At 46.1% G+C, this 13,920-nt stretch overlaps 1 protein-coding gene across 6 annotated transcripts in view; it reads left to right on the top strand.

Annotated features, from left to right (window-relative positions):
- MID1 (midline 1) overlaps positions 1-13,920 on the top strand; it is a 395,575-nt gene that overhangs the window by 16,685 nt on the left and 364,970 nt on the right. Inside the window, exon 2 of one of the 6 annotated variants that reach the window (XM_025202537.1) lies at positions 2,511-2,531. The exons of the other annotated variants lie outside the window; for them this stretch is intronic. The gene's annotated coding sequence lies outside the window, so the exon portion shown is untranslated. The remainder of the gene's footprint in view (positions 1-2,510; positions 2,532-13,920) is intronic. 6 annotated transcript variants of the gene reach the window in all.

Here is a 13,920-nt window from a genome sequence, read left to right on the forward strand (position 1 = left end):
GAAGGGCAGGGAAGTACCCCAGGCAGGGAAGGAGCCAGGGGAAAAGTAGCCTGGGGAAAAGCTGAGCATGGCAGGGTGGAAGTGGCCCCTCCCCAACCCCGTGCCCAGCACCCCACACTACAGCCACTCACAGCCCACCTGGGGTTGCCTGTTCCTGCTCTGGACAGCCCCATGCGGGCTGCGAGCAGCTGCAGCAGGGAGCACTGGCCACGAGGCAGGGGAGGGGCCACTTTTCCCCTCCCTGTGCTCAGCTTTTCCCTGGGCTTCTTCCCTGCTCCCTCCTGGCATGAAGGAAAGTGACCCTTCCCCACCCCATGGCTGGTGTTCCCTGCTCCAGCCACTCACAGCCCATGCGGGACTGTACCGAGCAGACACAGGCAGCCCCAGATGGGCTCTGAGTGGCTGCAGCGTGGGGCACCAGCCATGGGGTGGGCGAGGGGACGCTTTCCCCCATCCACACTCAGCACCACCTTGTAACCCAGCCCCACTACCAGGCTGGGCCCTGTGCAGCTCCGGGCTCACACGTCAGGGCTGCATGTAGCGACAGCAGCTGCAGCCCCCCCACTTGCCGCACCAGGCAGTGTTTGCCACCACCACCTGTGGGCTGCCCAGCACACGCTCTGGGCGGGCAGCAGCAGCAGCAAACACTGCCCGGTATGACACGTGGGGGGGCCGCAGCTGCTGCTGCCGCATGTAGCCCCAATGGGCAAGCCCAGAGCTGGTGTGGAGCCCAAGCTGGCAGCAGGGGCGGGTAACAAGCTGGCAGTGAATGTGGGGAAAACCAGCCCCTCACTTGCCCCGTGGCCAGCACCCCACACTGCAGCCACTCGCAGTCTGCGTGGGGCTGCCTGTGCCTGCGCAGGACAGCCCTGTGTGGGCTGTGAGGGAGCACAGCAGCAAGCGCCAGCCATGGGGTGGGCGAGGGGCCACTTTTCCCCATGCTCAGCACCAGCTTCTTCCCTGCTGGTGAGCAGGGGGTCAGGGCTGTGTGCTGCCCCCCACCTGTACTGTGGGGCTGGGGGGCACTGGAAGTAAGTGGGCGGGGAGCCAGTGGGAGCACGGGGCCCACACCGGTGTCCCAGGGCCAGTGCCAGTGGGGCCCAGAGCAGGGTGGCAGGAGCACTGGGTCCCAGCCAGCAGGGGCTCTATGAAGCCGGGCCAGCTCCCCGCTCTCCCTGCTGGTGCAGCCCAGCCCAGCTCCACAGACCTCTGCCAGCCTGTGCCCTGCTTTGGGCCCCACTGGTGCTGGCCCTGGGACATGGGACATTGGTCCCAAGATGTTGACCAGGGGGCAGGGCACCTGTCAAGGGGTGGAGCACCTGTCAAGGGGCAGGGCTACCCATGCGGCCCTCGACAGCCTGCCAAAACTGGGTGAGTGGCCCTCCACGCTATAGATGTTTCCTGGTTGCAATGGCCCAACTTGTGGTGTGTCTGCAAGCAGGGGAAAAACCCCTTCTTATAGACATGCCCCCCACCCCCAGTTGGAGAGTGGGGGAATTCCCTTGCAGGGGATTTCCCCACTGGTGTATCGTCAAGCAAATTTCCTCCCATTCCTGTTCACAAATATGTGTGAAGAGGATATGCCTGAGGGGAATTCCATTCCCTGCTCTGTGTTTACAGGTATGCATGGGATAATCCCTCTGCAATGGATTTCCTTGCACTGGGCTGCAAGTGTGGAGGTGGGGGAACTTCCATAGGGGGCTCTGCTCTGTGTTTGCAGCCTGTGCTCTGTGCTGCTGCCAGGAATGAACTCTGGGTTGGGATTTCCCCATTCACTGTACTAGGTGTGTGTCTGCAAGCGAGGAACCCCTGCTTGCAGATGCATACCCTGAAGCCCCTGGAGGGACACATATGGGTAAGCAAGGGAAGTAAGGCAGGTATTCCAAAGGCTTGATGGGGCTGATTCTGTCTGGAAGTTCCTAGAGTGTACAGGACCAGGTCTCTCAAACCCAGGGAGGCTGGAGAACCTGGGCAGCTTCACACTGCCCAAGCTCCTTCACCATAGGCAAACAGATGTGGGCTGAAATAAAGTGGTCCAATTTAACACTACTTTCTGTAATAGCCACAGATTTCAGCCTTTTTGGTGCAACAGAAGGTATGGATATCTGTTTGCTTTCATTTCTTACTGCCATAAAACTTCTTATGGCAGCACAGATGTGAGTGTTTCTATCTTTGAGAGAGTCAGTCAGTGGTTGAGTGAAGCCTTTCTTTTTGGATTATAATTTTGGACTTCAGCAATAAAATTGCTTAAGTCATACTTTCAGCAAACTCCTTCATTTCATCTAACCCTAAGGGGACTGGGAGGGAGTCAGTGCTGGAACCAGGATTATAGCCTGGGAGTTCCTGATACCAAGTCTTGTATTCAAGCCACTAGGATAGTAGTTCTCAACCTTTTTAGTCCCCAAGCACCACTCAGTAGATTTGAGGCACCCCTTGGAAAATGCCAGCTCTTAGTTTTTCCTTGTTTTTTGACTGCTCAAAAATAACAGAGAAACTCTTCTCCTGCAAAGAACTCAGAAAGACCATAACAGGTAAGAATGTTTTTTACACCATGGATTCCTCTTTGAAATATTTATGTTTATCTTGTGAGTCATGTTTACACACCTAACAGTGCAAACATTGCATAGCACCCCATAGCATGCTTGAAAGGATGTCAAGGCACTCCACCCTGGTTAAGAATCAGTGCACTAGAATGTGCCTCTCCATTAAAATAGGATGGGGTAGATTGTAGCTATTAAATCAGTGTGAGGTGCATGGTTGTGTGGTACTAGTCAGCCTCAGGACAAACTCCTGTGAGATTGTATTGCAGAAAGGCTAAATCTGTCCTGGGGTTATGTCCTGTACATAGGAGGTGAGTAATCTGTTCCATCGGTTAGTATAATGCAGTGGGTTACCCGAGGGAAATAGGCGTGGCTGTGGCTGGAAGCTCTGGGTCTTCTTGCTGAGAGTGGTTAAGAGGCAAGGTTGCAAAGCAGCTGAAGACTGTTAGTCTGTCTGTATTCTCCTTTACAAAGATTAAGTAAATTGGGGAACTCTGAGCATTCCTGTATGTAGAGGCCAGAAGGTTTGTTTCACCCCAATCTAGATACTGTCTGAATAGATATTTCTGTTTGTTTTCCTTAGCTTTCTGGGTAAACACAGTCTGAATAGAGCTTTTAAGACAACCTGGATAGGAAAAAGAGCCTGTCTTTTTTATGTTCTGCCTAGTTAAAAGCCTCTACTTCAGTTTTGGACAGAAAAATCAGGGAAAATATGTTGGCATCTGTCCAAATGGACTCATGGCTTACTCTTAGGCCAAGTACAAATGTTCAAAAAACCCAAGGCAGAATTGATCAATCTATGTGGGTTTCTCCAAGCTGTGTAGATTGGATTGAGAACTAATAGAATATTAATTCACCTTTATGGTGGAGGAGGTGGGGCAGGCAGATGCTTGCATAGGCTCAGGCCAGAAGGCAGGGGCACTTCCACACACTGCCCAGTTTGCCAGAGTTTGCTGAGGGCAGCAGAGGGCAGCTGTGTGGGGGCCATGCTTGACTGGTTGTCAGGCATGTGCTCCCAACCCCCTGCTGTCACCATGGACCCTCCCCCTGTGCCCAGCCCTAGGCTTCCAGGAGATCCTCGAGGGAGGTCACCATGAAACACTCCCGCATGCTGCTTCTGGCTGGGCTGCGAGCATGCTATAGTGACCCCCTCTGAGGCTCTCTTGGATGCCTAAGGGTAGGCACAGGGAGGGGTCTCCATTGACAGCAGAGGGGTGTGGGATGTGTGTGTGACAACCAATCAGGAATGGTCTAGCCCCATAGAAGGAAGGATCGGGCTCTGATGGGCCTGCTCCTTCTTTCTATGGAGCATTAAGCCCCTGGTGCAAGCTTTCTGGGCTGCCCAGCATATCTTATCAACTCCCACTGGTGCCAAGCTCTGAGGGGCCTGATCCTTGCTTTTATGGAGTGTTCGTGTCCCCACTGCCCAGTGAAAGTGCCCCTTCCGCTCCCTGACTACCTATGTCTGTGCTGGCTCGGGTCTATGACAGCCCAGAGCAGCCAAGCACCTGATGACTGCTAGCTCATCTCTCTGTGAGGGAGAGGTAGTGGGGCAGAGGGCCAAAGGCCCCTGAGATGCCGGCAGATAACAACCTAAGTTGAGTTGGGAGGGGATCTGGTACTGAAATTCGCTATACTGGTTTAACCAAAATCAGTTAAGTCTTATACTACATTGATTCAGATTCATCTTAAACCAGGATTGATCATTTTTAAACCAGTCTGTATGCTCTAAGCTTCTGTTTCATTACAGGTATAAACTGGTTTCCAACCACCTAAACCAGAAAAAGTGTAATGTCTGTATCTGGCATCTAATAAGTTACAATCTTGTAGATTTGGGGTAGAGAGGTTGATCTTGGTAGCGGTGTATGAAATGGGCCCTATTTGATTCAGATTCAGCCCGAATTGGGGACAGTGATTCAATTAGTTGATTCGGATCACTGTCCCCGATTTGATTCGGATGAATCTGAATCTGCAGATTCGATGATGATTTGGAGAATCAGCGATTCGGCCATAGGCACAGCTTTAAATGTTTTTTCTCCATACCTGGAGGTACCAGGAGTGGCTTGTGAACACTGCAATGATGGGGCAGATGGAGCATCCCACAGGAGTGCAGGGGAGCTGCCCGCATGCTTGGCGGTGAACCCAGAAGTGGACCAGAAGTACCTTGGGTCCATTTCCAGGTCCACCGGGAAGTGTGTGGGGGGCTATCCCTGCAGCCCCCCAGCTCAGTGATCAGCTGTGGGGGGATGCCAGGTGCTCCCCCAGACCCAGGAAGCACCAGTCGCTGAGCCAGGGAGGCACAGGGCCCCCCCAGCGTGCTCCCCAGCAGACCCGGAAGTGGACTGGATGTGCTTCTGGTCCACTTCTGAGTCTGCTGCTGAGTGCACTGGGGACCTCCCCCCTGCTCTTGTGGGATGCTCCATCCACTTCAGCACTGAAGCATTCACAAGCCGTCTGGTACCTTGTGGCATGTAGAAAAAACTTTTAAAGCTGTGTCTATGTCCGAATCGCCGAATCTTTCCGAATCTCTCTGAATTGATTCTGAGGGTTCTGATTCAATTCAAAGAGATTAAAGGGTCTCCTGATTCGATTTGGAGATTTGGCCACTGAATTGGGCCGAATCTCCACCGAATCAAATCAGTGACCAAAGCTTCACATAGCCCTAGATCTTGTGCTGTCAGTAGAGGGTTTATATAGCTTCACCAGGCTCACTTTACTGAGGACCCTAAAGTGAAATTCTTAGGTGCAGAGAGAGGAGAATACTTGCTTTTCCTTTGGCAATGAAGTACCACCAAAGGAATCTTTTTGGCAGCAGAAGGTTGATCATATATTTAAAACATCTTGAAAGTATTAGTCTAATATAGTAATACTTTCCAGTTACTACTAAAGTACCATATTTGTCTTGCATATAATTTGCACTTCATAAAAAGTGACATTTTTCATCAAAATGAGCTGGTGAAACTTGAGGTGTGGATTATATGTCAGAAAACCGGATTCCCAGGAGTCCAGATTTTGGTGGCAGGGGAATGGTGGCTCTAGGAGCCATGGCAATTAACATGGGCATGCCTTCTCCACCACCAAATGTCTGGACCTGTGGGGATCCCCTTGGCCAGATAACTTGGGTCTGCACACTGCATTGTGCCAGCACCCAGGGTCTGTAGCTAAGGATGGCACATGGGGTCAGACCTGGCATGTGGAGTCAGATACAGTGCATGGGGTCACTTAGCATATGGGCCAGACCCAGCATATTGCGATACTCCTAGCATGCCCAGTCAGTCTATGGGCCCCATCTGGTGCAGGTCTCTGGTAGCAAGCTCAGCTCTCTAGCTGCTGCTACTTGGTTTTTGTAAAGAATACTTCTTTTTCTTCATCCTGCATCTTATAAACAGGATGTATATTATGTATGGGGGCATGCTGTGTGCTAGAAAATACGGGAATTTAAAGTACAATATCATAGAATCATAGGAAAATATAAAATACAAAATAATACATTTCTTTGGAGTTCTTTGGAGGAACCCAGAAGCAAACAGCTGAATCAAACACATTAGAGCAAAAGACTGTTTTGCAAATGGTTTTATTTTGCCTGACAAATGTCAGGAAAATTTAAAAGAAAAGGCTCTCTTTCCTCTAATGATGTTCTCATTTTTCCCGTTATGAAAGATATCATTTGAAAATGCAGAATATTTCAATAATCACTTCTTTTCTTATGTTTTCAGGTAATCTAAATGCATGCCGTTGTGCCAAAATCTAGTGGCAGGCCTTTGTATATCAGACAAAGTACAAGCTTTACACATGCACACAGAATGCTTCATTTCTGTTTACCCATATGGCAGATGTACATTGCTGTAATGTTGAGTCTGCAGGATTTTAGACAAACAGTAGCACCAAAAATGACATAAACTTCATACTTTTGTGTTGAAAAAGGTTTTTTTTTCCCCCAGGTTCTATTATATATCCATAACATTTGTAAAATGGAAACTATGGATAATATAGCTGTCTGCAAAGATACCACCAGTATTGTCAATTCCAGCTAAGAAAAGGAATCTTAATAGTAGTTGCCCAAAGGTGCACAACTAGGAATAGGAAATGCACAATTTAAGGCAACCAGAGTACCCACTTCAGTTCCCTAAAGCGTTAAACTGTAATTCCATGAGGCAAGAAAACTCTTAAGGATGGAGTTTGAATGAACTTGCAAACTTACTTAGTCTTAGAGAGACTCATGCCTGAGAAGACAGAGCTAAGTGATTTGGACCCTGCCCAAACTCTGTTGGCTTAATAGCACATGGTTATGAAAGCTTAGTGCCTGCTGCAGGGAATCCTCAGGCAGGGCTGTAACATAGTGCAATGAAGTTATACAAAGGAAAACTTAGATACAGTACTGTGCAAATGTAATGATCATAAGGCCTATTTGTGTGGGGAACTGTCCTCCAATGAAAGAAGTGGGGCATAGAAAACACTTGAATATCAAGCAAACTTGTTTCTAAAAGTGGGTGGATGAACTAGGTGGAAGAATTGCAGCAAGCTCTTTCAGTGCCCTGGGCAGGGGTGAGTGCGGGGAAGGAATTGTGCTGACCACTAGAAAGAGGGGAGCAGAAGGGAGGGAGGCAGAGGAGCCTTACATGCCCCAGCTGCTCATTTGGTGGCAGCTGCTACTGCTGTGATTGCTGAAGTACAGGCTAGGACTGCTGTTGCTGATGGACAGGCAGCAGTGCAGGCTCCCTAGGAGCTGCTCCTTGTGCCCTGTTTTCTCCCCTTCCCCACCCCTAGCATAGGGCTGTGCTTCCCCTGGCAAAGCCTGCTTAACATCATTCTGGCCCCCTTCCCCTCGGTTACACTACTGGGCCAACTCCTATGGCTGAGGTACATAAGGTGTGTGCACTGTGACAAAGATTCCTGGAGGAAAGGGGCCATACTGGCTCCCCCTCTAAGTAGCCCTAATTGCCCCACTCCCTGCTGTTACTGCTAGATGGCCTAATGGGGTCCCCAGTTTGTATCTCTGGCTTCTTTGGTCCATGTTTTGACCAGTGGGCAGGAGGAAGTTTACAGCCATAGAGCTATCAGGATCTGCTGATGTTTTGCTGTATTTAGTATATATTGCTTGTTTCTTCCTAGAGCTAGTAAGGAACCACCTGCTGAATCAGGGGGGGCTTTTTTGTTTTTTGTGGGGTTTTTTTTGGGGGGGGGGGGTTGGGGGGGGGAAAATAATGATTAACCAAAGCCAAAACATTTGTGGAAAAGTATATGGGGCTTAGACAAGTATGGGAGTTCTGTTAAAAAATGGGTTAAAGGAGGGACATAGTCACTCAAGAATCAATAATATCCTAATGGTTCAGGTACGTTCTGGTGAAATGCAAGGTGAAGGTCCAGATCTATGTTTTAGCTGTTTCTGAACTGTACTCTGTTCCTATAATGTAAAACTGGCAATCGACTTCAGTTCAGGAGGATTTTGCTCTAGGCAGATGATGATAAGGGAGGTTTCTTCACATTTAACTCATGGGCTGGGGCGGTAGTTGGGTGCTGGGGCACCTGGTTTGCCTGTAGGTGATATCACAGCATACATTTTAAATATTAACAGTGTTTATATAAACTGTCACAACTGAACTGTGCATCTGATCATTTTGAATGCCCTGTCTCAGATCTCTAGCCATTGCCTGTCTTGTAAGGTAGAATCTCATGATGCATCCACTTTCAAACTGGAACTTGCTGTAGTATCACCTGTGGTTGATATCTTCAACATGTATGGCATCCATCAGACCCTGAAATTCTGTTCCTCCAGGAGAAGTGACCGTGGTAGATTTTTAACAGTGACATGATAGCTTTCTTTAGAGCAAGACATTGTTTATTAGAACAAAAGCTGTTTAAAGGGGGAAAAAATTAAAACAGACCATACACAGGCCTAGTTCATTAGGCAATTAACCATCTCCATCATCGGGGACTCCAATAGATTTTACTTTCTGTAGGCTCCTCTGCAGGACATGAGTCAACCTTCTCCTTGTCAAAATTTATGAACCACATTCTGTTACTTGAGGGTGCGGTACCTTGCGTCTTTCCAGTCCTTTAATCACTCTACTCTGTAGGAATCAAGTAAGTTTTTAGCATTTTAGAGCCATTTGTTCTGGGATCTCTGGATTTCAGCTAAAATAGCTTGCAATTTTTGGGAGAAAGAAGGCAGGACCCTTGAAACTAATCACCTCCCTTGTGGTCTCTTAAGCGCATACCTGAATGTTTTTATCTGGAAAGCCATTATATTGTCTTTCTGCTCAGACGCCTTTGAAGTCAAGCATTGTAGCCCATAATAAACACTATACTACCCACACTATAAATTAGATCAGTACGTTTACACAAGAAATTCCAATAACCTACTATTGTTATAGTATAATTTTATCTCAGCTACCAGTGTAGCTAAGTGTTCATAAAATTATTGAATAGAAGTTCCATGAGTATGACAGACTACCACATAAGTTTCTATTTATAAAAAAAGTTAAAGGGTTAACAATTGATTAGATGTTGAACAATATTTTCAAAAGCACATATGTATAATTTCCAAAAGATAAAAGACCACTGGGGCTTAGGGAAGGGAAGTAGAAAGGAGCCTAATTATGACAGATGCTATGCTGAGTACAGTATATGGTCATGTAAGTAAAAACAGGGGTCCAAGGCCTTGAACCTGAAAATACTTGCATATGGGCTTAAGTTAAGTCTTTACTGAAGTTACTAGGACTATGCAGAATAGTAAAATTAAATCCATATATAATATCAATGAAGTGGTTTAGAGAATGGCTTAACAGAGCATAGAGAAGCTAACTAGATGATTTTTGCATCTGAATTTTGGAGAGATGGCAGGGTGCCACCACTGCTATGTTTAAAACATCAGCTATGTCTTTTCCTAAGTGTGGCAGTGTGTGAAATCTCACTCCAAGGATGCAGAAAACATTGAGTCTGGAATATCTTACAGATGCTATCCTTTCACGTTACTTTTCATACAGGTTTTCTGTGATTGGGCCTCAAATACTTTGATAGTGTTAAAAACCCTCTCCACTCCCTCTACCCATCACATTTTGCTAACTAGCATTTTCATGCAAGATTTGAAGTGGAATGCTGTAAAGTTATATGCTTTTAGTCTGTAAAACTCTGGATTCTGTCCAGCAGACCGTTTTTACATGGCCTCGATACTTTTTAGACAAACAGGATCTGTACTAGGGTGCAGGATTTTAGACAACTGATGCATTCTTTAAAATAGCTACAAGTTGGCTAGCTGCCTTTTTATATGAGTCTGTTAAGACTCCCCCACTGGGGTCTAGGAATAGATTTGTGGAGAAAAGAATTGCAAGTGCCAACAAAGTAATGACTTTAAAGGTAACATTTCTGTTTTCTGACACATTAGAATTTCTCTTTAAATTTATTAGCCATCCACATAAGTTAGGTGAGAAAATGTATAATGTTAGCAATAACATCCATATATCCTCTATCACGTCAGGTACAGACATTACACTTTTATCAGTATAAGTGATCAGAAACTGGTCTATTCCCATACAGAACAGAAAATCAGCACACACAGACTGGTTTAAAATGGTGGAACCTGGACTAAGATTTCTTCCCCACTAAAGGACGAATGTATGTTCTGTTTGCTTTTGATCTGAATTAAGCTCCTTACAGAAAGCCATGTAACTTAGATTAATTCTACCTTCAGCTTTTTGAATGTCTGTACCTAGTCTGAGTGAAATATATGTGTTTTGTAAAAGCATATGAGGATTTCTTTTTCTGGGGATTTGGATTCAGTGATGTGCAGCAAATAATCTAATGTGGAACTCCTTGAGAAATGCTTTTCCTCATTCAGTGACACCTATAACTGCCTCCAGGAAAAAAATACTATTTTATTGCCTTATAAAGATCCATTAGTTCCGTGCTCTTTCCTCTCTTAGATACACATGTATATTCCATGGCTATCCCCACTGTAGCAGGGCACTAAGGTGCCTGCTACTTGGAAAGCCGGGATAACCCCTCAGGTGCCGGTTGCTGAGGCAACTAGTGGGAAATAATGACTCACACCTGCCTAGGCAGCTGACGAGAAGGGGGCAGGGCCTGGCTCCTATATAAATCACAGGCAGGAGGCCAGAGGTGCTTCCCTACCAGCAGCCAAGGAAGAGGGAGCTCTTAGCCATGTTACAGAGGAGAAATCTGATGCAGGAATAATGTTTTACTCTGCTGCAAGATGAAGACACTCCGGTAGGCTTGAGCATGATTATAGCTGGGTGGTTTCTGTTTGTATTATAGCCCAGGAGCTTGTGTTTGTGTTTGCTGTTGGTTACACTGGTGGTTTGGGTGAGGCTATTAGGGGTTGGAGGAGGCCTCATAGGGGACTTGCACTAGTGTGGGGGCCCCAGTGCCAGTGAGGGTGCAGCATTTGGGGTACATAGACCCCAGCCCCCACAGAGGGACAGTTGAGAAGCCCCAGAGAAGGGTCATTGCTGAGAAGCCCCAGTGTGGGTGTGGTGAGCTCCAGAGAAGGGGGCAGCATTGTGGTGAGCCCTGGAGAAGGGGGCAGTGCTTGAGAATGCCCTGGAGAGAGAGGGCAGTGTTACTGAGAAGGCCCTGGAGAGAGGGTATGGAGAGAGACAGGGCTGTGGAGATCCCAAGTGCCAGAGAGGGCGTGGAGACAGAGAGAGAGAGATGGAACAACGTCCATTACATCTGCGAGGCTTGGGGTGTGGTATGGGGGTGGTTGGAGCCATGCATAGCCCATAAGGCTAGAGTGTAGAGGAACTGGAGATAATTGGATAACCATGGAACAGAAGATGAAAGGCAGCCTCCCTATAATATATCTATATAAAATCAAAGTCATGGCAGATGAGAATTAGAGGGTGCCAGTTGGCAGCACGACGCGGTAAAGGAGGCGGCAGGGGAGAGCATGGCGACTCTGACCACCCTCTGGTTACACCCACCTTCCAACCTGGTGCATCCTGACCCTGCGTAAGATGATCTTTTTGTGAAATGTCCTTTTAAACAATAGCCCCTCTCCTTATATCAGCAGTGGTAGTAGCCAATAGATTGTCATAAGCTGCTTGGTACCAATATGGCAATATTACACAGGGCAGTTGGCTGGATGAAAAACTGACTCACAGAAGGAGTTGGTTTTTCATCCAGCCATCTGGATGTTTGGTTGGGGAACAGGTTTTTGGCTTTTTGTCTTTGCTGACCTTATGAGAGGAAGAGAAAAAAGTGTATCCTTCCCAAATGTTTGGAAGACTAAATAGGAGATGGATCTCAGCTGCTATAAAAAATCAAGTGGGGAAACAGGTATGTGGTTCTCAACCTTTTAGGACTTAAAGCACCTCTCACTGGACTTGGGGCACCCCTCATTAGACTTGCTGTCTCTCAATTCACAAGTGTTCTGGAGTGGGGCCTCAAATTTCAAAAACAAATTTATATATAACAGTGCTTTTCTGCTTGCAGAAGGCAGTGGGAGTGGAGTAGTGGCCAAGCAAGGACAAACCTGAGCCTGTATTTATCTGCTTATCTCCTCACACCTCATGGCATCCTTCAAAGGATCTAGTGGCTCCCAGGGTGCTGCAGCACTCTGGTTGAGAATCAGTGCCTTAGATATTTTATCCCACCATGAGTGTACTTTCATATGAAAAAGTTGCCATGTTTGTAGCCACAACTGAGTAGCAGGGTCATTCTGAGACCACGAACAAGCAGATATTAGTCTTTTGTAGCTGGTTTGAAATTTTTTCTGACACTTTTCCTTTAAATATAACCTTTCTGACAACATAATCATGCTACATTGTATAGGTAGCTACAGATTCTGAAAAGTAGCAGGGTGATTGTTTAGAATGCAGCCTAGATTTAATTGATGTGGTTTACATAAATGAATAAGTAAAGAGAGGGAATTTTTCATCTCTTCTAGCCCTCAGCAACAGAGTTGGAGCTCAACTGTACCTCTTTTAAATCTTAGAGTCATGTTTATTGGTTTGCATTTTCATGATTCTCCTTATAAGGAAAAGGTCTAGGGAAATATTTTAAAATGAAAATCAAGCTCTCCCTTTAATGGAACTAACAGCTGACTCCATCAATGAGATTCGTGCCTGTTTCCTCATCAGGAGGCTATTTTTAATTTTATTTTTCATTTCTCTTCCACCTCTTTGTTAACTTTTTGAAAAATGTTATTTACAACCACATTCCTATGATGGATTAAAACAGAGGGATTTGTGTAACAGCTTTGAAAAAGCAAACCTAGATAAGCAGTTTGACTAGGGGAAGGATATACGAGTAGAGCAGGCATATTTAGATTGAGCCTGTTTGTACTGGGATTATAGAAAAGACAATGGGGAGGAACATTTGAAAGCATTTTTCTTCAGAGCTGGATTATGGAAGGTTAGCTGGTTTGAGAGTACTCTTCTCAGAGCTATAGAAGACAATGCATTCTTTTCAAGGTTAGCAAACTTGAGAATTATTCATAGTTCTTTCCTCAGTTGTTTCTTTAAATTCTTTTAATTGAAAGGCTATGGAGTAAAGAAGTATATTTTCAATTATTTTTATTTAAGAATCTTAGAGTAATTATGGTTCCAAATTCATCCCTCAGGTGCAGTTTCAGGTTAACGTAATTGGAAAGTCTAAAGGGGCATTTAAAGAGAGAATGTATAGTTTTTCACTTCATGAAGGAACAAATAGATTGTGTACATTTTCTGTCTAGCATTCTTAGAGCTGTCTATCCCCTTTCTGTCTGCTCTTCTTGATCTCTAATAATGACAAATAAATAGTCCATAGGGTGAGAAGGGATGCCACCTGACTGAATTAATGGGGCATCCTTTATGAGGGTAAAGTAAGTTTAGCTGATCATTTTTATTTAAAAAAGAAAATTGCTGATCACTTTAGCACAGGGGAGGGCAATAATTTCTGCTGGAGGGCTGTTTAACAAGTTTTGGTGAGTTGTTGAGGGCCAGAAGGGTAGTCCCACCCCTGAGAAGAGTCCCACCCCCTGGTCACCATCTTGGGACCAAAAGTCCCACCCATAACCCCTGATCTTTGCCACTGGAAGTCTCTCCCCTTGCCCCTGGAAATCCTCCTTTTGGAAGAGGGGTTTGCCATCTTGGAACTGGAAAAAAAAAAATGCTAAAAATCAAACGTCTACCATAACATATGTTCATTTTATTTAAAAAATATTTTGTCTTTATGTGGGTGTTTGTGTAGTGTGTATATAGAGGTGACTCCATAATAGCTCAAAATAAAGTCTTCCTCTTATATATTGTTGTGGGGGGGGAGCAGGGCTGGAGGGGTGTGCAAGGTGTGGGTGGGTATGGGGTTTTGGCAGGGGCTGTGGGTGTGTGTGTGTGTACATGTGGGGTTTTGGGGGGGTGTGTGGATGGGGGGTGGAGTTTGT

Source organism: Alligator sinensis, unplaced genomic scaffold (genome assembly GCF_000455745.1).
Source record: "Alligator sinensis unplaced genomic scaffold, ASM45574v1 scaffold312_1, whole genome shotgun sequence".
NCBI classification, from domain to species: Eukaryota; Metazoa; Chordata; order Crocodylia; family Alligatoridae; genus Alligator; species Alligator sinensis.